At 38.4% G+C, this 20627-nt stretch overlaps 1 protein-coding gene across 1 annotated transcript in view; it reads right to left on the reverse strand.

The window, feature by feature from the left end:
* LOC103586020 (histone deacetylase 9-like) overlaps window positions 1-20627 on the reverse strand; it is a gene marked incomplete at its 3' end in the record, with an annotated part of 533085 nt that overhangs the window by 460283 nt on the left and 52175 nt on the right. The window lies entirely within an intron of this gene.

Genomic DNA, 20627 nt, shown 5'->3' on the forward strand with positions numbered 1-20627 from the left:
GGGTTCTCTTCCCACATTTATTCTCTAGACCAGGAAGTTACAGGAAAAGAACATAGGTAGGGTTTTTGCTAAGTACAGTTTAACAAGTTTAACAATAGAAGATGGTAACATTCAGTGAGACAAGCAAGGTGACCTTCCATAACGCAATTTGCAACAAAAGCTTGATTTTAGCAAACATTCTCTTCTTACAACAATTTCCCCGTATCTTTAAATATCAATCAGTAACCTGTCTGTCTTTGAGCCAGCAACCTTGCTGTGTTACAATTCTTTATCTTACAACAGAGACTATAGCCTGGGGAAAATTTCCTGTCCTTTGCAAGGTCAATATTTGAAACTGCAAGGCTTTGGAAAACCAGGCCCTGTGAAGTACATTTGCTTTATGCATACTCCACACCCCGTGTCCCCCACCCAATTATTTCCCGACCTCCCTCCCACTCCCCACCTCCCAGCAACCCTAGGTTGGCTCTCTCCTGCAAGCCCTATGCACCACTGTGGTCTTTCTTTCCTTTTTTCTCTCTTAGCTCCCACTATGAGTGAGGACATATGGTATGTTTCCCTCTGTGCCTGGCTTATTTCACTTAACATAATTTTCTCCAAGCTCACCCATGTTGCTGCAAATGGCAGAATTTCATTCTTTTTCCATATTGTATATATACACCACATTTTGCTTATCCAGTCAACTGTCAATGGACATTTACGTTGGTTCCATACTTTGGCTATTGTAAACAGATCTGCAATGAACATGGGAGTACAGGTATCCCTTCCGACATGATGATTTCCATTCTATTTCATTTTTTTGTCTCTTGCACTTCCCATAACAATCACCAAAGCCAGAACACAGATCTCTTAAAAATATCTTTCATATCTAGTCCCTCCTTTCCATTTCAACTAATACTGCCTTGGCTCAAGTAATTGCTCTGACTGGGTTTTTGATCTAGCCTTCTATCTGGTATCCCTGCCTCCAGAGGATGTATGAATGAATGAATGAGTGAGTAAATACAATTCGGTGACACACAAACTCCCTAGCTGGCATTCAAGTTCCTTCATAATCGGTCTCCTCCCACCCTCCTTTCTCTCCTTCCTTCTTTTCCTCACACGCAACCCCTGTGGTTTCAGGTGATCTGTCACTTCTCCTAGAGTGATGTTCAACATTATAAATTACTACTGAGGCACAGGCAACAGCTCATCAGAATGAACACTTGTTGTATGCACACCGGTGTGGCTGTACTAAAGCACATCAGCCGGCTGTCAGTCCTGATTATTCTTCTATGGTATCATTCACACTCACGTTTCCATGCTTTTGTTCCTCCCTCTGCAAAGGATACTATTACCTCCTCTCTACCTCCCACCTTGAATTCTTTAAGGCCATATTCAAATGAGAATTCTTAACCACCACTCCAAGTAGAAGGTCAGCTTCCTCATCTATGTTCCCACTGCGTCTAATACCATACCTATAATAACACCTCTTATGCTAGACAATAATAACAACTTTTAAAGTTAGTAGAGTATTTTAATCCACCATGAGACTATTTTCCCCCATTCAGGGATTGTACTATATTTACCTCTGTAACCCCCACACCTAGTACAGGACCTGGTGAAATAAATTATTTATGAATGACTGAACAGAGGTGAAGGGCTAAACCAATGAATCTTTAGTTGCCTGACTTTGGGGCGGAATCATTTATCTAATTTGCTAGTATAGAATTCTGAAGGACTAGAATGCAGTCCTTTGAATTGGATCAAAGAAAGAAAGAGAAATATTCTAGAGTTTGGGCTACCTTCTAGGAAGAGCAGACCGAGATGGGGTGGGTGCCTTCATGCATTAGGGGAGACACAAGACACTCCCCCCCACAAAACTGCCCATGAATTGTGTTGTCCAAGATAGGGTCATTTCCTAGGCTTTTCAATTGAAGTGATTTCTCATATTGTTGGAAGGGTTCAGTTTCTCACTTTATTTGTCTAGGTTTCCCTCCTTCTCCCCAATCCCACAAGGAAATTTCTTTCTTTATTAGATACTCTACAAACTCATGTTTGCATCAAAATAATCAAACCACTATTCATCAAGACACAGGAGAATGAAATACAGAGATTTAAGGATACTCGTTCCCCTTCAACTTTAGTAGCAAAAGCAGGACTGTGCTCATAATGCTCCTGACTATACTTATGCTGTCCTAAGGAATAGGGTAGTGGGAGTTCGGGACTCTGGGGTCTCTGAGAAATAGAAAATTGATGGGCACAGGCCAGAACCACGCCAACAATGCAGTTGGAGATTTAATTTTCCCTAATACCACAACACACACCTGGTGTTCTGAATCTCCAAACATACTGGCCAAGACTTGCACATCAACTACTTTTGGCTCACTCTGGTCTCTGGGGAGTTACCTACGCAACTCTGTTGGTTTTACTCCTTGCCTGCACTGCCAGACGTTTACTGACTTCACCCTTAGAGCGTTATGCTCTAAGAGCAGAATGTGTTACCCAGAGGGCCACATATCTCACATACACTCTCTGTGCTTACATTTTAAAAGCAAATAATAAGCTTCACTCTAAGACTTTTAGGAGACCTATTTAAGCACAGGCTACATTGTAGAGTGTAACACAGGGCAGAGAATGCAGCTTGGGAGGTTAGTTATGCATCTAATTTGCATATTTAAGATAGAATTCAGTAGTCGACACTATAAATATAAGTCAATGGTAACATCTAAAAATACATAACATAATCAGGAATGGTCTGCTGGATATTCATTTCATAAGAAGAAAGCCTGCCAACTATAGTACCTGCACTAATAAAAATAGACCTTTTCATAGTATGCCTTGAGTTTTAAAACACTGGGCTTAGCCCCAGGGTAAACTGTACCCAAGTCATATCCCAAACAGCCTCTGTACAATAAAGATCATTTTAGGGCCGGCCCGGTGGCGCACTGCTGTAGTGCGCCGCTTGGGAAGCGCGGTGGCGCTCCCGCCGAGGGTTCGGATCCCACATACAGACCGGCCGCTCACTGGCTGAGCGAGGGGCGGGAGCAACACCAAGGGTTGCGATCCCATGGCCAGTCCCGGTCCGGTATGGTACGGGCGCGACACTGAGGGTTGCGATCCGTTGCCGGTCACGAAAAAAAGACAAAAAGGAAAAAAAAAAAAAAGATCATTTTATCAAAAAGGCTTACTCCATTGATTTTTATTGGATCATCTTTAAAAGCCTCTCTCTGCAACTTCCCTCCTTGGACAATAGGGAGTCACAGTCACCATTATCACCAATTTAAGTTTAAAATGAGACTCACAATGCCCAGAAACTGCAGGATATACAAGGCTCCTTTTCAGTCATGGCAAAGAGGTTGTTAAAAAAAAAAAAAAAAGCTTTGTCTATCTGTAAATACACATGGGACAGAAGTCCAAAATAGAATCGTGAAAAGGAAGTAATAGTCGAAGTGAGGAACTTGTAACAGACAACCTCTGATACCTGTGCAGCAGGAGGGCTTTGTAACTCACACACTGTAACCTTCCCTGCAGAAAGCTGCCTGACCAAGCATGCCTGAAAGAGCTGGGCTCCCCCGACGTCTACTACCTCACCCGGTGGAGAGCTACAGGTTATGATCAGCTGGCCAAACACAAAAGACCTTTATTCATCATTGTAATTTAGAGTGACGTGGTTCTTTTTCAAGCTTCAATATTGTGTACATTTTTTAAAAGTTCTGTGATTTCTTTAATGCTGCAACCTACCTCTTGAAGATCTGATAATCCCTACATGCAGCCAAGCGTCCTTGTAAAATGTCTTACTAACTGGGTGGTCTGGAAGTCAATTAACCTTCTGAGTCTCAGTTGCTTAAACATGAATTATTTAACTTACCAGGTCATCGTGAGGCTTGGAGAAGATAAATGTAAAGTAATCGGTAAAGAGAAGGTGCTAAAAATGTTGGCTATTATTATCATTATTATTATAGAAATTGTGTTCTACTTCAGGCCAAATTCCATCTCAAGAGAAAACAGTGACATACAGTGCCTCTCACTGTGGAATACAGTCCTGCAGTACAGCTATTAATCTTTCTCACTCCACTAGGGTTACAATGGGAATCTAATTACTACAGCTTTTTTCCATTCTTTCCTTCTTTTACAAGGCGAATGTGTACTCTAAGGAAATACATTGTGTGATCCTTTGCTCGTGAGCATACCATGCTTACATTAATCTTTCAGTGCGGTTACTCATATAAGAAAAGGCATCACTTGGGTGTTAATGGAATGGAGAACACTGAAATATAGAAAAAGAGCAAGTTAGGAAAACTATCATTTATAGAAATTTGAAAAGAAACATGAAGTCTATTCCCCTAGTACTGTATAGATCCTTCTATAAAGAACTTTTCTATCATTTTAACAGATTGCCTTGGGTATTTCAATACACCCTAAGGCCCCTCTTTCTATTTTGGGTAGGATTTTACTGTTCGTTTTACTTGCTGCTCTATCTATTGTTGGTGGACCATTCAATTTTAAGACGGCCAAGATACATCTCCATGCACAGACAGATATGCACCTCAAGTGAAGAAATGATAAGAGCAGAATTCCCACACAGTGAGGAAGAAAAACAGGATGAGCCTTGAACCACTAGGGTGACTGCCCAAGGATATGAGGTACTTGGGATCCTTCCCCAACCAAGATCCATGTTGTCACTGATTCTGCTTACTCCCCGTCCCCTCATCTGTGACCCTTTTTTCCACTAGACTTCTCCAGGATCTCTTCCAATTGAATTAGTCAGTCCTTCTTCGACCCTTTTCTAAAGAACCCATCTTTACTAATGAGTTGAACCAACCTCACCTCTCCCATCTTTCTCCTTCTCAGCCCCTCCCAAAGAACTCTATTTTATACCTAAGATTTATCTTGATTTCATCCCTCTCTGGTTCTTTTCTAGCCTATCTTTTTCCTTTTTATACATAGGTTTCCTTGTGAATACACAATAACTTATGATACACCTATAAATTTCCAGAATACACGAATATACACAAAAAGAAACATCATATCAGATATCTTGTTCTTCGAACTTCACCCTACCAATTAGTATAGACTTTTCTAACTTGCGCAAACTTTATATTCAAGTTAAGAACAACTGAGGTCCACAATATGGAACTCTGAGCTATATTAAGCACAGGAGCAACAGTTTTATTAACTGTGCCTGAATCTAACGTGTACTTAACTGAGTGCTTGCTATGAATGTTCAGTACAGAGAGCTGAGAGGGTAATTCCTGCCTCACAGATTTCACACCAGTGATTTCTCAGAGTGTGGTCCAAGGATTTACTAAAATTCAAATTCAGACACTCAGAGCTTACCTGAGACCTCCTGAATCAGAATCTTTGAGGCAGGGGCTCAGAAACAGCATTTTTAGCAAGCTTCCATGGTTATTCTTAACTGAGCAAAAATATGAGAACCACTAAAGAAACAACATACACATATAAACAATTAAGAAACAAAATAACTAAGCGTAGAGAGAGAGAGAAACACAGTTAAAAGGGCACTGGATTTGGCGTCTGACTGACCTTTATGCAAATCCCACTTCTCTGATTTTCTTGCTGTGTTTTCACCGGCAAATTACTATTCCACTCTGGCCTTCAGTTTCCTCACCAGTAAGTTGCTGGATCTAATAGCTACTTGCAGAGTCATGAGGGATGAGTGACAATATATTTAAAATACTTAGCACAGTGCTGGATAAATGGGAGGTATCATTATGACATTCAGCACTTCTGTGTTGCAAACGGCCCCTGGGATTGGGAAACACTTTTGTCCTGATAGCTATTATTTCCTAAAAGAAATGGGACAGGGCAAGTGCTACAGGAATTTGGAGAAGGAAGTTTTCATTGTAATTAGAGGTAGAAGGGGAAAGTACTGCGGAAAAACTGGCTCATAGCTTTAGGATATTAAATTTTACTCAAACATGCGTGGCTGGCAAAAATTTCTTCTTTTCCCAGAAGTTCTCCAAGTCCTACCTCCAATGAGTTGTAAATAATTTCAAGAAACAATTTAAAAATTACCTTGCTGTGTCCTTTCACTTTTTTGTCATTAAAATGGTCTTTTTCTGTATTCTGCATATCATAACATATTTTCAGTATCAAAATTATCCTCAAAATTTTCTCAAGTCCTGTGCTAGTAACGGGATAGTGGTATTTATTTGCTTTATACAGCAAATTCCAATTCAAATGAGATGACAGAATTTTATACAGACTGCTTCTCAAATATACCATCAGTTATTTATATACAATGATAGTGCTAACCTCCTGCCAGGAGAGGGCACTCTTCTGGTTACTATTTTATTTTTATATATAATACGGGTTGCAGCTCTTCTATCACCTCTTGGAAGAACCGTGTGAAAGATATCCACCCGCTCCAGGAAACTAACTGACCTAAGACGGGATCAAGCCTCCTGATGGTCCTTAGTAAAACAGGCTCATCAATTAATCACTCAGAGCCAATCCTATTAATAATAACCTCATTATTCCTGTGAAGAATCAAGAGCAACTGCAACTCCATTTCAAAAATGGAGAAGAGTTTCAAATTATAAAACCTACAAAAATAAGGTAACAACAATTACTGAATGTATAGTACAGAACTCAAAACAAAATGGCAGGGCCGGCCCAGTGGTGCACTGCTACAGTGCGCCGCTTGGGAGCGCGACGGCGCTCCCACCGAGGGTTCGGATCCCACATACAGACCGGTTCCCGCTCACTGGCTGAGCGAGATGCGGGTGCGGCGCTAAGGGTTGCGATCCCGTTGCCGGTCCCGGTCCGGTACAGGTGCGACACTGAGGGTTGCGATCCGTTGCCGGACACAAAAAAAGACAAAAAGGAAAAAAAAAATGGCACTCAATCCACAGGACATTTATTCTCTCTGAGTGAGAAAGACTCCTTTGAAACTGAGAATCTGTATAAAAACAAGGGGCTAAAACAATTCATTTTATTGCAGGCAACTTCTATTAATATGTCACATAGGGGAAGAGATACAGCCTTTGCTTTCATATTCCAGTTCTGCAGGAAAAAAATATGCATATATATACATATATGTATGTATATATATATGTGTGTGTGTGTGTATATATATATATGCATATGTTAAAATAGACTGAGACAGAGCAAAACATATAAATAGCTCGATGCAACATCTGTAGCAGTCCTGCAGATTGTATTAAAGTCCTTGCTGTTTATCAGGTTGGTAAATCACATCAGCTCCTAGTTATTTAAATTGCCAGTTGCTGGGCAACCACATCTTCTGTCAACTGTCACTCACTCTTAAGTTACTCTACAACACTCCCTTAAGAAAAAAAAAAATAGTAAAAAAAAAACTTGAGACACTTATTTTGAGCACTTAATTTTATTCCTGAGCTTAAAGAACCTTAGAATTTAGTGATATTGAGAAAATAAAACCTGCTTAGTGAGTTGGAGGAGGGGCAGTTTGTGCTACAGACAATAATGTGAATGAGTAACCAGACAGAAAAGTTGTGGGACTTTGCTAAAGTAAGTTTCCCTTTTGGGACCTGGCCCACAGAAGAGATATAAGCCTTCCAAAAGAAAATATACACTAGAGAGAAAACAGATGATTCTCAAAAAAATGATGTCCAGTTGTTATTTTCATAACCATACTCGCAACACCGAAGAATGAATAAGAGCTGCAGTCACAGTAATCTCCTACGTGCTTCCAACACTACCTTTCTTTTTCCTGGGTAGTTAAGAACAAAGTGATTCATTACCTTCCCATGAAAATTTTTAGCATGTAAATGTTTTATTTTCGTGGATGTAAATCAGCATCTGTTCTTTAACTCCGTTAACTTTTGGACTGAGTAAAACAATGGACGCTGATTTACACCCATGAAAATAAAATAGCATTTGCATGCTAGAAAATAATATAGTGCATTGTGTATGCAGTTCATTCTATCCATACAAGTACTTCTAGAATTGCCACTCCTGTCTCTCTTAGCATCAGTTTCAGACCAGATCATCTCTAAAGTTCTTTCTAGCAATAACATTTCATAAAGCCATTAATCTTTAAATTATATTGTTTTCAGTTACTGCCTATGTGAAATTGAACCAACCCCCAAACTGTACTTTTTTATGTTGCTATATCTCAAAAAAATAGATACGTATATATCAGATACAAAGAAAATTATTAAAATGTGGATGTTACCTTACATGGCAAAGGGGAATTAAGGGTGCAGATGGAATTAAGGTTGCTAATAAAATGACCTTAAAGTTTGGAGATTATCCTGGATTATTTGGGTTGGCCCAATGTATTCACGAGGATTATTAAAAGTGGAAGAAGGACGCAGAGGTAGAGTCAGGTGGAGATGTAAGCATGTAGTAATAGAGAGATGCAGCATTGTTGGCTTTGAAAATGCAGAAGTGAGGCCGTGATCCAAGGAATGTGAGTACTTTCTGGAAGATAGAAAAGGCAAGGAAACAGATTCTCCCTTGGAGGCTCCAGAATAAACATAGCCCTGCCGACACCTTGATTTAAGCCCAGTGAGACCCATGTCTCATCTTTAATCTAAAGAACTCTAAAATAATAAACTTGTGTTGTTTTAAGGCAGCACATTTGGGGTAGTTTGCTTTAGCAGTAATAGTAAACTAATAAGTGACCCAGCAGTTCTAATCCTAGGAAAATTCTCCCATGTGTCTTCTTGAGAAAAATCACAATAATGTTCATAGCACGACTATTTAGAGCAGAAATTTTGGTAACAATCTAAACATCCATCAACAAGAAAATGGATATGTGAAAGCTATTGTAATTTTTATAATAGAATACTATACAGTAATTAATATACAGGACCTACAACTATATATATTTACAGAGATATACCTCAATGCTTATGACAAATTAATAAAATAATAAACTAAATGATTATTTGTATAATATACCATGTGTATAAGTTCAAAAACATATAAAGTGATATTATGATATTTATAGATAAATATTTTATAGTTAAAATAAATCAATGAATAGAAATGATAAACAACACACTCAGGATAGTGGCTAACTCTGTGGAGTAAGTGAATTACACAGAGTGCTTCAAGCATATCTTAAATACTTTATTTCTTTAAAAAAAAATCCTGAGGTAAATAAGATAAACTGTGAGAATCTTACACGAGTATGTGGTGAGTAGATGAGTATTTATTAAATGTATTATTCACATTTTTCTCTATTACTGAAATATTTCATAATAAAAAAGTAAACAACATATGCTCAAATGATGTATTTTCCATGTGTCCACTGGCAAACTGGTTCTTCCCAAGTTCACAGAAAATGATCTCACCCAAGGAAGTATCCCTATTACCTTGCCAATTAAAAAACAAAAATACCAAAAACTAAACATCAATATTTAAGCCAATTTTTGTAACCTTCCAAATGTACACTGAAACAAGCAGATTTTTATTTTCCCTTTTATTTTAAGCAATTTCATCTTAAGTCTGAAAAGTCAAGAAGTAATTCACATTGGGAAGATTTCTTCTGCATGACTCCAAAGAGGCACACCCAGGTGTGAAGAGGTCTATTTGCCAGTGGGTATTTATGAAATGGACCATAATAAATATACTGTCACCTTTCAGACAAACAAAAAATGAGCTGGTTCATTTAGAAATAACGATGTTTAAAAAAATTATTAAGTAGACAAAATAACATTCTACATATCCTTGTCAACCTTCCATCAATGAGAATTAATAAACCCTATTAGCTAAAAGACACAAACATTGAGGAAAAATAAATAAATTGTTTATGCTTTAATATTTATTAAACTTTTATTACTTATATTTCTATCAAACATATTGCAATTCCTGTAGTCCTCTTTTTTAAGTGGCAGTGTCTGTATAATGCCCTTGGGACACTATGAGATTAGGAAATGGCTGTTCTGCTTCTTGGGAAAACGTTAAAAATTAGGGGGTTTTCCACTTTGACTGCTTTTCCTCCTGAACTGGAAAACTTTAAATCTTTCTCTAGGAAATCTTAATAACTTAAGATAAAGGAACTAAATTGTTTTTGCTGGAAGGAAAAAATAAATACATGAATAATCTAAGAATAATGTGTAACTTAAATATATGACATGGATAAAAGTAAAAGCATTCTATTGCAAGCCATTGTTTTTCAAATAAGGCTTATTTAATCTCTTAAAAAGCCAAGGTCTCTTTGTTTTAAGCTGAGAAAACCAAGTTAATTATATTCAGTTCTAGGTGGCACACAATTTAATACCTGTGCTGCCAAAATGTTAACCACAACGTAAAGGGCAATAACAGCAGCTCTGAAGAAAAATATGTTTCTTTGTTGTTTTCCTGACCAAGCCAATCCTAAATCCAAATAAAATCAATCAAAAACTCTGAGTATTAAAAATGGAGACTTGCCATATTATTGACAAAATAAAAAATAATTTACATAATACTATTCAAGGTATGAATGGACTAAGATCTATATTATCTAAGAATTCATGGTGTAAGAAATATCCCAGACAGATGTTAACTTAGAATCAAAGCTTAACTATTACCTAAGAATTAGTGATGTAAGAAATATTCCAGCCAGATGTTAACTTACAGTCAAAGCTTATCCCTTCAATTGATGCCATGAATTTATGCTGAGCATTACTACATTGAATATTCCAGAATCATTTGGTAGAGTCCTTCTTCAATAAGACCCTTTTTCTTTCTTGATCTTCTTTACATTACTTTTTCTCCAACCAATCAGCATGAAGACTCTTTTGCTGGTTAATCAACATTCTTACGTATTTGCTATGTGCCCCTTCTTCAGCAAAAAGTCATAGTTTCTTCCATCAACCTCTCCTGAGTGGTCTTCCTGCTCAGGCTAGGATCATCTCCTCTCGGGATACCTACCTCTATTTCTCCTAAACTTAACACAATAGGGATCTTTGAAACTATCTAGGCTACTTTCCTCTCCTTTAGAGTAAATTCCGACTCACTTCTGACAGATCACCTGTACCTGAACATATCCTGTGTCAAAGACTTACCACATCCATCTACTAATGACTAAATTATAAACATTTAAACAATGCTCTCTACAGTAAGTTAAAACATACCTCTCTGTAACTTCTATTTATTGGTTTACTTCAATCAGTCTTCTGGGGTGATTGATCCAGACTCTCCTTGTTATATTACACAGTCATTCACTTATTTGAATGCTATCATGTTTCCTTCAAATTTTAATTAAATATCCTCTGTACATTCAAATAAGGCTTTAACCCTAATACTTTTAACCCCACAATTATGCATGACTGTAACTACCAATTGATGTTAACTTAGTATATGATTGTCATACACCTGACAGTATCTTGGCATATATGACATAGTACGGCCCTTACCAGTTCAGTCGATCTAAAAGCATACAACTGCACCCAAACCCACCACATTACCCTGTATATATTAATTCAAATCATTTATCTCCATGTGACATTATTGTGCTTAATCATTGCTTCTATTGAGTGTCTCCTACCACCAGACCACCAACTCCAGGAAAGCAAAGATGATGTCTGCCTAATTCACAGGAATCAAAGATCAGTTCCTGGCATATGATAGGCATTCCACATACACTATTAACTTCAAATAAAATCTACTCAAAACATTGCTTTTCAGGGACTTTCACCTGATGTTAATATTCAGGATCACTTACTGACCTAAATTTGTAGTGCCTAAGTGTTGGCCATAAATGGTGGAAACAAAACAAATAAAACTTAGTCTTTGTGGAGAAGGGAGTATCCCCTGAGTCAGTGATGACAAACTGAGCTCTGGAGGAAGAACAGAAAGATGCCATTCAAAATATGTATGTATAATAAACATGCGGTATCACTAGGTCATTCTGTTTCAGTTTTTAGAACTCGGAGGTTTGAGACTTCAAGGAGGTTGGAAGAAAAGTATTGCAGGTACAGGGAACAGCATGTGTGACCATTGCAAAAGTAAGAAAGAGGAAGGTCTGGAAACTGCTTGTCCAGTGACGGAGGTGACGGCTAAGGAGAATGAAAGAGAGAGACAAAGAGTGAGGCTGGTGAGTTACCAAGGCAGATCATGAAAAGGAGACCATGGGAGCTACCAACAAGATTGAAACAAGAGCATGACATCATTGAGTTGGCATTTAGAAACAAAAGCTGTGCCAGGCTCACAGTGGGGCATGTGACAGAGCGGGGTCTGATGAGGGGCAGCAAGGTTGGGGAGGAACTGCTGCAGGATTCCACATAAGAGATGAAGGGAGACTGAATTAGGATAATGGGAGTGGGGCTGGACCAGAGGGAATGGAGCACAGGGATATCCAGGAAGGACCAACAGAGGCCAAAGACGAAGGTGAGTGAAAGGGGAAGTCCAAGGTGACCCCCCAGGTTTCTGATCTGGTGGACCAGAAGGAGGTCCCAATCACAGAAATCAGGAATGAATGAGGAACAGCAAGCAGCACAGAAGCCTTCACTTTCCATGAACTGAGGGAAGAAAATACATCATATGTTAATGGCTCCCTCTGAGAGCTGATATTTAAGGTGATTTTATCTTCTCTATATTTATTTCCAAATTTTCTAAAATAAATATGTATTATTCATAATCAATGTTTTTAGTTCATAATTTTTCTGTAACACTGGTTTTATTATTTGTTTATTTATTTCCCACTGAAGAGTCTGAAAGTCATTAAAACCAAAACAGGCATGACACACGGATAGACTTAGGGGTTTGGAGATACCGGGTTTTTTGTATAAATAGAGAAGACTGTGAAACTACCAGGTGATCCATGTCCACTTGGGCTTTTTTCCTTCTTACTGGGTTATCTACCACATTCCACAGAACTTTTATGTAATGTCTACTGTCAGGCTACGTCATGCACAGCCATACTCTGCATCCAATTAATTGGTAAAATAAAATGGACACTCACTTCCTATACATTAAGTTGCTTTTCATTTTTACTTAATTATAGCAGTAATTCATCTTATTTACACTCTTAAAATCTCGACATAATAATTTAAAGAGTTCTGCCATTACTCTGTCCATAAACAGAATTTCTTATAAAACATGACATCTTCATAAGCAAGCTGACCACAAGCATTATTCATAGAGATTGTGTCGTAAGGCTTAAGGACCAGCATAACTCCATTTCCTGAAAAACTTCTTTGAGGAATTTTTTCAGGTTTTGGCAAGAATTATTATCAGTATGTGCTACAAAATGCAAACATGCCACTGCAGAGATTTATTCATTCAACAATAGGCCTAGGTGCACGGGACATACCAGTTTACAAAAGATGGGCGGTGCAGAAATCTCTGCCCTCATGTCACTTACATTTGGGTGAGGAAGTGGCAGTGGGTAGAATTTTGGAAGTATCTCAACCAGATTACTATAAATCTAAAGGGATTCCAAATCTATAGGATCCAAAGAGTAGAACTGAAGGCCCCTAGAGGCCCTAAGTGTACCTAACCACTAAGTTCATGGCTTCTGTGATGCTGCTGTTATAATGGAAGATTTTAAGGGAACAGACCCCCTCAGCTGGGTGCTTGCTGCTATGGGTTTACTCCACACACTCAGGAGCAAGGAGAGGTGGAGTCAGAAGATGGGAACATGAAGCTGAATGCTCCACCTCCGAACCCTCTGAGAGGGGGGGAAGACTGAGTTTCACTTCAAGAGAAGTAAACGTCTGCAGCCCTATGGGCCACGAGAGAGGAGGGGCCTGTGCAATGGCGAGCTGGGAGGTTATCAGACTGGCCTGAGAAAAGCTGGTCCCAGAAAGGACAAAACTATATGGCCAGTTGTCTCTTCTGCTCAATGCAGAGAAACAGCTAGGGAATAAACAGAACTCTAATTCCCTTGCCTGGTGAAGGAAGGACAGCAAAGTTCTATGTGGCGATGTTGACCTCATCCCAGTAACAACAGAAGAGATGTCTCTGTAGTAAGTTGTGGCAGTGTATAAGACTCCAATACATTTCATCTTCAAACGTGTATATCTTCGGGCCGGCCCGGTGGCGCACTGGAGAGTGAACCGCTTGGGAGCGCAGCAGCGCTCCCGCCGAGGGTTCGGATCCCATGTGGAGACCGGTTCCCGCTCATTGCCTGAGCGCAGTGCGGGCGCAACACGGGCGCTCCCGCCGAGGGTTCGGATCCCATGTGGAGACCGGTTCCCGCTCATTGCCTGAGCGCGGTGCGGGCGCAACACGGAGGGTTGTGATCCCGTTGCCGGTCCCCGGTATGGGCGCGACACCAAGGGTTGCAATCCCGTTACCAGTCAGTAAAAAAGACAAAAAGGAAAAAAAAAAAACATGTATATCTTCAATCAGGAGAAGCTCAGGGATAAGAATGAGATCTGCCAGACACCGAGGGTTGCAATCCCGTTACTGGTCAGTAAAAAAGACAAAAAGGAAAAAAAAAAAAACATGTATATCTTCAATCAGGAGAAGCTCAGGGATAAGAATGAGATCTGCCAATGGGGGCATGGAAGGACGAGCAGAAGTGAGGGGTCCCCCAGGGGATTACTCTCCTCTTATTGATTGTTTTGGGAGCACTTTATATTTTAAAGTTAGAGTTTCTTTGGGCCAAATTAGACAGGTCTGATGTTTTCTGTATCTCCTAAAATACACTTACGGAGGTGGGGAAATAGGGGAAATGCTTATAAGTATGAGCTCTTTGTAGCTTATTTTCATCTTCTCTAAGAGCCAGAAGAATAACTCACCTACGCAGATGGCAGCGGGGAGAGGGGGCTGGAATTCTTCAGATAGAACCTTTCACTCAATTAGGATTTAGGGAAAAAAAGTCTAGATAATGAAGGACTAGGGTCAATTCAATAAATTTAAGAACCCAAGGACTTGTGTGGGGAAATTGATTCAATTAACTGATAAGGTATTCTAGATCCTATCCAATATCTGCCCCTTGTATTCCAAACTCTGCTTACCCTAAGATATTTTAAGTATACAAAGAAAATATTTCAATAAATAATATCTTACCACAGGACCAAGACTGTGGTTGTCTCAGCTCGGTAATAATGAAATGATACAAGTAACTAACAAGAAGGGATATATGGAAATGGAAAGCAGTAAACAGTGAGCTCCTGTCCCACCCCATGCCCCCACTAGTCTGAGAGCCCTATAAACATTCCATCAGAAAATACAAATGGGCTCCAAATGTCCAGCAGTTTAAAATTTCATATGATGCTAGGCTGTCTCAATATCTATACAGGTTACCCTGGCATCATGAAAATTTGCTGTTTTTATTCAGAGATGTTAGTCCTCCCCTGGACTTAATATTCCTTTCTGAATACAAAGTTTTAAAGTATTTACTATGCAAAATTTCCTGCTCAAGCAGCAGCTCTGGAAGCAGAGCCCTGCCTCTAGGCTCTGATGGGTTTTTACACTCCATGCACCTGGGATCAAAGGCAGGATTTTCAGATAATTTTAAACCCCTTGCTAGGATGCTCTCGAAATGTTCAAGGTTTTAAAATTTATCACCAGACACAGGAAAAAAAATCTTTTTTCAAGTAGATAATTTTTCTGCAAACCTGAAAGTGGCTTTTTAAGAAGCCATAATCACCTCACTCAGACATACTGAAACTAGCAAGGGAACAATACAGTTTACTTTTGAAAGGACTCTGCAAAATACTCATTACCGAACGATAGAAGGTGTGCTTCAGCAGGACCCTCAGTTCAATTTTAAAATGCTTGAAGCCCAGTGTGGCTTCCTTGCTAATCAGGGCACACAACTTCTCACCAGCTGAAGAAGCTTGTTTTCAAAGTGGCTGGTTTATTCTAAAGAAAAATGCTGCTCATTGAGAATTTTAGCTTTATGAAAGGACAGGAAGTCAAATTCTACTGTAGCCACTTGATTAAAAAAAAAACCCTACAATTCAAATTCCTATTCAAGATACAAATGGCCTCCAAATTAAACGCTGTGTAAACAGAACCACTTTGGTTTTAGGTTGATATTTTATTACTAAAGAACTTTAAAGAAAGAACAGGATATATATATATATATTCAATGGCATAGGCATGTAGGTTAAAATCCTTGGTACTGGAAAGAAGAAAAATTATTTTATTTTTTCAAAGTATTGCATACCCAACAATAACATATAAAAAATTCTAAGTTATTATAATTAGATGGATATAGTCATTTGCACAGCTAAATAAAAGGAAAATCTGAAAGAGAAATACCGTATGTTCTCGCTCATATGTGAGAGCTAAAAAAGATGATCTCACAGAAGTAGAGAGTAGAATAGTGGTTACCAGAGACTGGTAAGGGGAGGGAAAATGGGGTAAGGGTGGTCAATGTGTTTATAATTGTAGAGAGAAAGGAAAAATACGATCTAGTGTCCTATAGCAATACAGAGTGATTACAGTCAACAACAAATTACTGTATGGCTTCAAGTAGCTAATTGAGAAGATTTTTAATGTTTCCAACAGAAAGAGGTAACAAATGTGTGAGGTGATGGATATGCTAAATACCCTAAGATCATTGCACACTGTATAAATGTACCCAAATATCACATTGTACTCCATAAATATATACAATTATTGCTATGGATTAAATGTGTCCCCCAAAAGTTCATCTACTGGAAACAATCTCCATTGTAATAGTGTTAAGAGGATGGGAAATCCTATTACAGTAACTAAAAGGCAGGGCCTTTAAGAGGAGATTAGATTGTGAGGACTATGCCCTTTGAATGGATTGATTCATTCATGGAGTAATGGGCATGGTTCTGATGGCTTTAAGAGGAGAGCAAGTGAGAAGGTTGGTGCTCTTGCTCAGCCCATTCTTATCATGTGATATCGTAGTCGCCATGGACTCTGTAGAGTTCCCACCAAGAAGAAGGGCCACATCAGATGAATTCCCTGGACTTTAGATTTCCCATCCTCCAAAACTGTGAGAAATAAATTTTGTTTCTTTATAAATTACCCAGTTTCAGGAATTCTGTGATAAGCAACAGAAATGGACTAATATGATTATCACAGGTCAATTAAGATAACAACTTAAGACAAACAAAAAAAGGAAATAGACAGTAGAATAATTGTTACCAGAGGCAGGGAAAGAGGGGGAAGGAGAGAATGGGGAGAGGTTGGTAAACAGGTACAAAGTTACAGTTAGATATGAAGAATAAGTTCTGGTGCTCTAGGGTGACTATAGCTAATAATATTGCACTGTATATTTCAAGTAGCCAGAAGAGGGGATCTTGAATGTTATAGCCACAAAGAAATGATAAATGTTTAGGTGATAGATATGCTAACTATTCTGACTAGACCATTATACAATATATGCAAGTACTGAAACAACAAACTGTACCCCATAAAAATGTACAAAGAAAAAATAAATTGACAGAAAAAAATAAATTTTAAAAAAGAAAAATCTTGAATAATCAATTGCCTAAACACAATTACTGACAAATTTCTCCTACATAATACAAAGTATTGATGCAGTTTCTTAATTTTGTTTATTTGAATTAAAATAAATAATAAGAGATGGGATAAAATCTGGATCTAGTTAAAAAGCGACACATAATTTTTATTAAGTTCTGGAGAAGATGCGTATTTTACTATTTTTTTTATTTTAGTGCACTCAAAGAGAAAAGCCTGTAAAATAACTCGTATTCTGGTATTCCAATTTTGAAAAAAGTACAACAAAATATACAGTGTTTAATCTCTTCTTTAGACCAATTTTGTCTTTACCTAGGGGACAGAGGCCATATCTCTGCTGCCAAGAATCCCCAAGCAGGGAACAAACCTGCTGCCACTGGTTTCCAATCAGAGCCTCCTTTCTCAGGTAGAAAGGTCCCTGGATGTTGGGAGATTTGACTTTGGTAAGATGCGAATTTTACCTGGGCCACAAATGCCCGGGCTTTGGGGGAAAAAAAGCCTATATCCAGCCATTGCGTCTTTCATGGACTGAAGTTGAGGGCTCAGACTTCTCTGTGATGGTGTATTAGTTTCCTGTGGCTGCTATAACACTTGGTGCCTTAAAACACCAGAATTTATACTTTCACAGTTCTGGGGGCCAGAAGTCAGACATCAGTTTTACTGGGCCAAAATCAAAGTGTCAGCAAGGCCATTCTCCCACCTAAGGCTCTAGGGGAGAATCTGTTCCAGCAATTTCCAGTTTCTGATGGGTATATCACTTCAGTCTTTGCTTCCATGGTCACAATGCTTTCTCCTTTTCTGCACATGTCAAATATTCCTATACCTCCCTCTTATAAGGGTGCATGTGAATACATCAGTAACCACATGGATAATACAATAACTTCCCCACATCAAGTTCCTTAATTTAATCATACGTGTATCTGCAAAACGATTTTTGGCCATATAAGGTAGCACTGGAAGGTTCCAAGGATTAGAATGTGATACTTTGAAGGGTGCCATTATTCGGCCTACTACAGGTGTCTCAGACAACCCAACATATTACACAACAGTTTATAAAAACCCACCAACTTACTTCTCCATGACTCTCAACAAACAAAAGAATAGCAAAACACAGTACATACTGATTATAAGTAAATTATCATATGTGCCATAATAGCTTGGTGCAAGGGCATAAAATAAAATATCATAAAAAGTCCAGATTATAGCGGTATGATGATGATATCCAAAAAAAATTAAGATTTAATATTCTTAAGCATGCTTTTCACTCTCTAAAATTCATCATTAAAAAAAATGTTTAACACATCTGATTACCAAGTTTAGAAATGGAAGATAACTAGAACCACTAGTAAACACAGACATAATCATAACGTTTATTTGTCAATACTCTATCATGTCTTATCCTGGAAATCATTATTCCAGAGTGTCAGTAAGGTATAATGAAGAGAATAAAGCACTCTGAACTGAAAGAGACCCAGATCTGCACCCCAGCCTTGCCCCTGACTGACTTCAGGCAAGTACTTATCCTCAACTTCTTAATCGGTGACGTGAGAGGTGTCCCTGGGCATTTCCCTGCCGATCAAGATTCATAATAAAGTAAAAATTCATTCCTATGTCATTTGCTACCAGTTCCTGGAGAGTTGCAGCCTGACACACTCTTTGCTTCTTAGGTTTTCTGCAGCACTGTATCCCCTTCAGCCAAGAGCCCAAATTTGCATGCACATACACACACATACACACACTCTACTGAAAGCTTCCCACCATCTTGCTCTCTGGCTCCCTTTCTTTCTACCCCTTTCATCTCTATTCCACACTCCCTCTAGCTCAGATAAATCCAAGAACTCTAAACCCTTCTTACACTACTTTGAAACCTAGTTCTCACTCTGAAGTCTGGGCACCAGCAACAAGAAGCCCTTGAAAGGAGAGATGGGGAGGGAGGCACGAAGGTAGGTCAGGGGCTCACAGTCTTCTCAGAATCCTTATCAAGAAATTTTTACAGACTAACACAGTTCTCTTCCTAAGAGGATGTTTTTATTTTGTCAAACTGATAATACATTTTCCACCTTATTACATTTTGAATGGAGCTAATGCTATTCACTTGGAAAGGTAATTATGAGAATTTAAAGAGAAAATAGATGCTAAATAATTTAGCACAGAGTCTGGTACATATTATCATCCCAGTAAATATTATCACTATCATTACACTATTAATATTACATGACTATTACGCGACAGGTATTTGAATTAGATCTGTTCAGATATAAAGCATGTAAGAAAATCTATACTCAATATTCCTAAACTGACTACAAAAATCATTGAAGTCAGAATCATAGTTTGATTCAATGCTATATTTTAAGGGGCTGTCATGCATAAAAACAAATGCCAATGAATTCTACTCTGAAAACAATTTTGCATAGCTTTATTTTTAGTTTCTCAAAACTGGCCTGATTCTCTTTTTCCTGGATGAAAAGAATTCCCTCTGAAATCCTCAATGTAGAAAATAAAGAAAGAGGAATATTTCTGGTTTCAGTTAAATATTATTTGGGTGAGGGTAGGGATGGACATAGAGATGAGGTGAGAACTAGAAACAAGTCTGATTCTGAATCACATTTAGTGCTTAAGAATAAGCTATAATTATCACAATGCTGTTAATTTAACATTGATCCTCTTCTTTTTTCCTTTTATGCAGTCCTTGTAACTAGCTTCAGCCTTTAAAGACTCACACAATTTCTACTGCTTCAAATAGGGTCATGCATGAGAATCTCTAAACTATGTTCAATCTGTGATTCTGATAATGACAGGTAGAAGTACAGCTAATGGTAATTAACAATAAGCTCCATTGGTGGATCCATCAGAGTTACAAAGGAATTTCGATGGTCACCTGAAGGCTCACTTCTTTCCCTAGCAGCCCATTAATAACACCTCTTAATGAATATATACCATCACATTAATGAAAAATAATACACTATCCAGTAGAATTAGGAATAAATCAGGGCTACTTTGTATTTCTAAGCCACAAAAGAATTTAGTCTCTGAAAAACCAAGCCTCTTGCTAAGGAGATGTGAACTTTAAAGCAGTCCCACAGAAAACACTATGATGCCAAAGAACCAGCACATTTATAGGAAACTTCCACAAGATTATTCACACAATGGTTCTAATGGACCAATTCCAGGAGGGTGGACTTATAATCAAAGCTCAGTTTTACTCTGTTGGAGCTGCCAAGCAGGTGGCACTCAAACATTTAAAAAAAAAAAAGGATTGATGGATGGAGAGATAGAGATGTATACAGTCGGCCCTCTCTATC

This window comes from Galeopterus variegatus, unplaced genomic scaffold (genome assembly GCF_000696425.1).
Source record: "Galeopterus variegatus unplaced genomic scaffold, G_variegatus-3.0.2 Scaffold296, whole genome shotgun sequence".
In the NCBI taxonomy this organism is placed as follows: domain Eukaryota; kingdom Metazoa; phylum Chordata; class Mammalia; order Dermoptera; family Cynocephalidae; genus Galeopterus; species Galeopterus variegatus.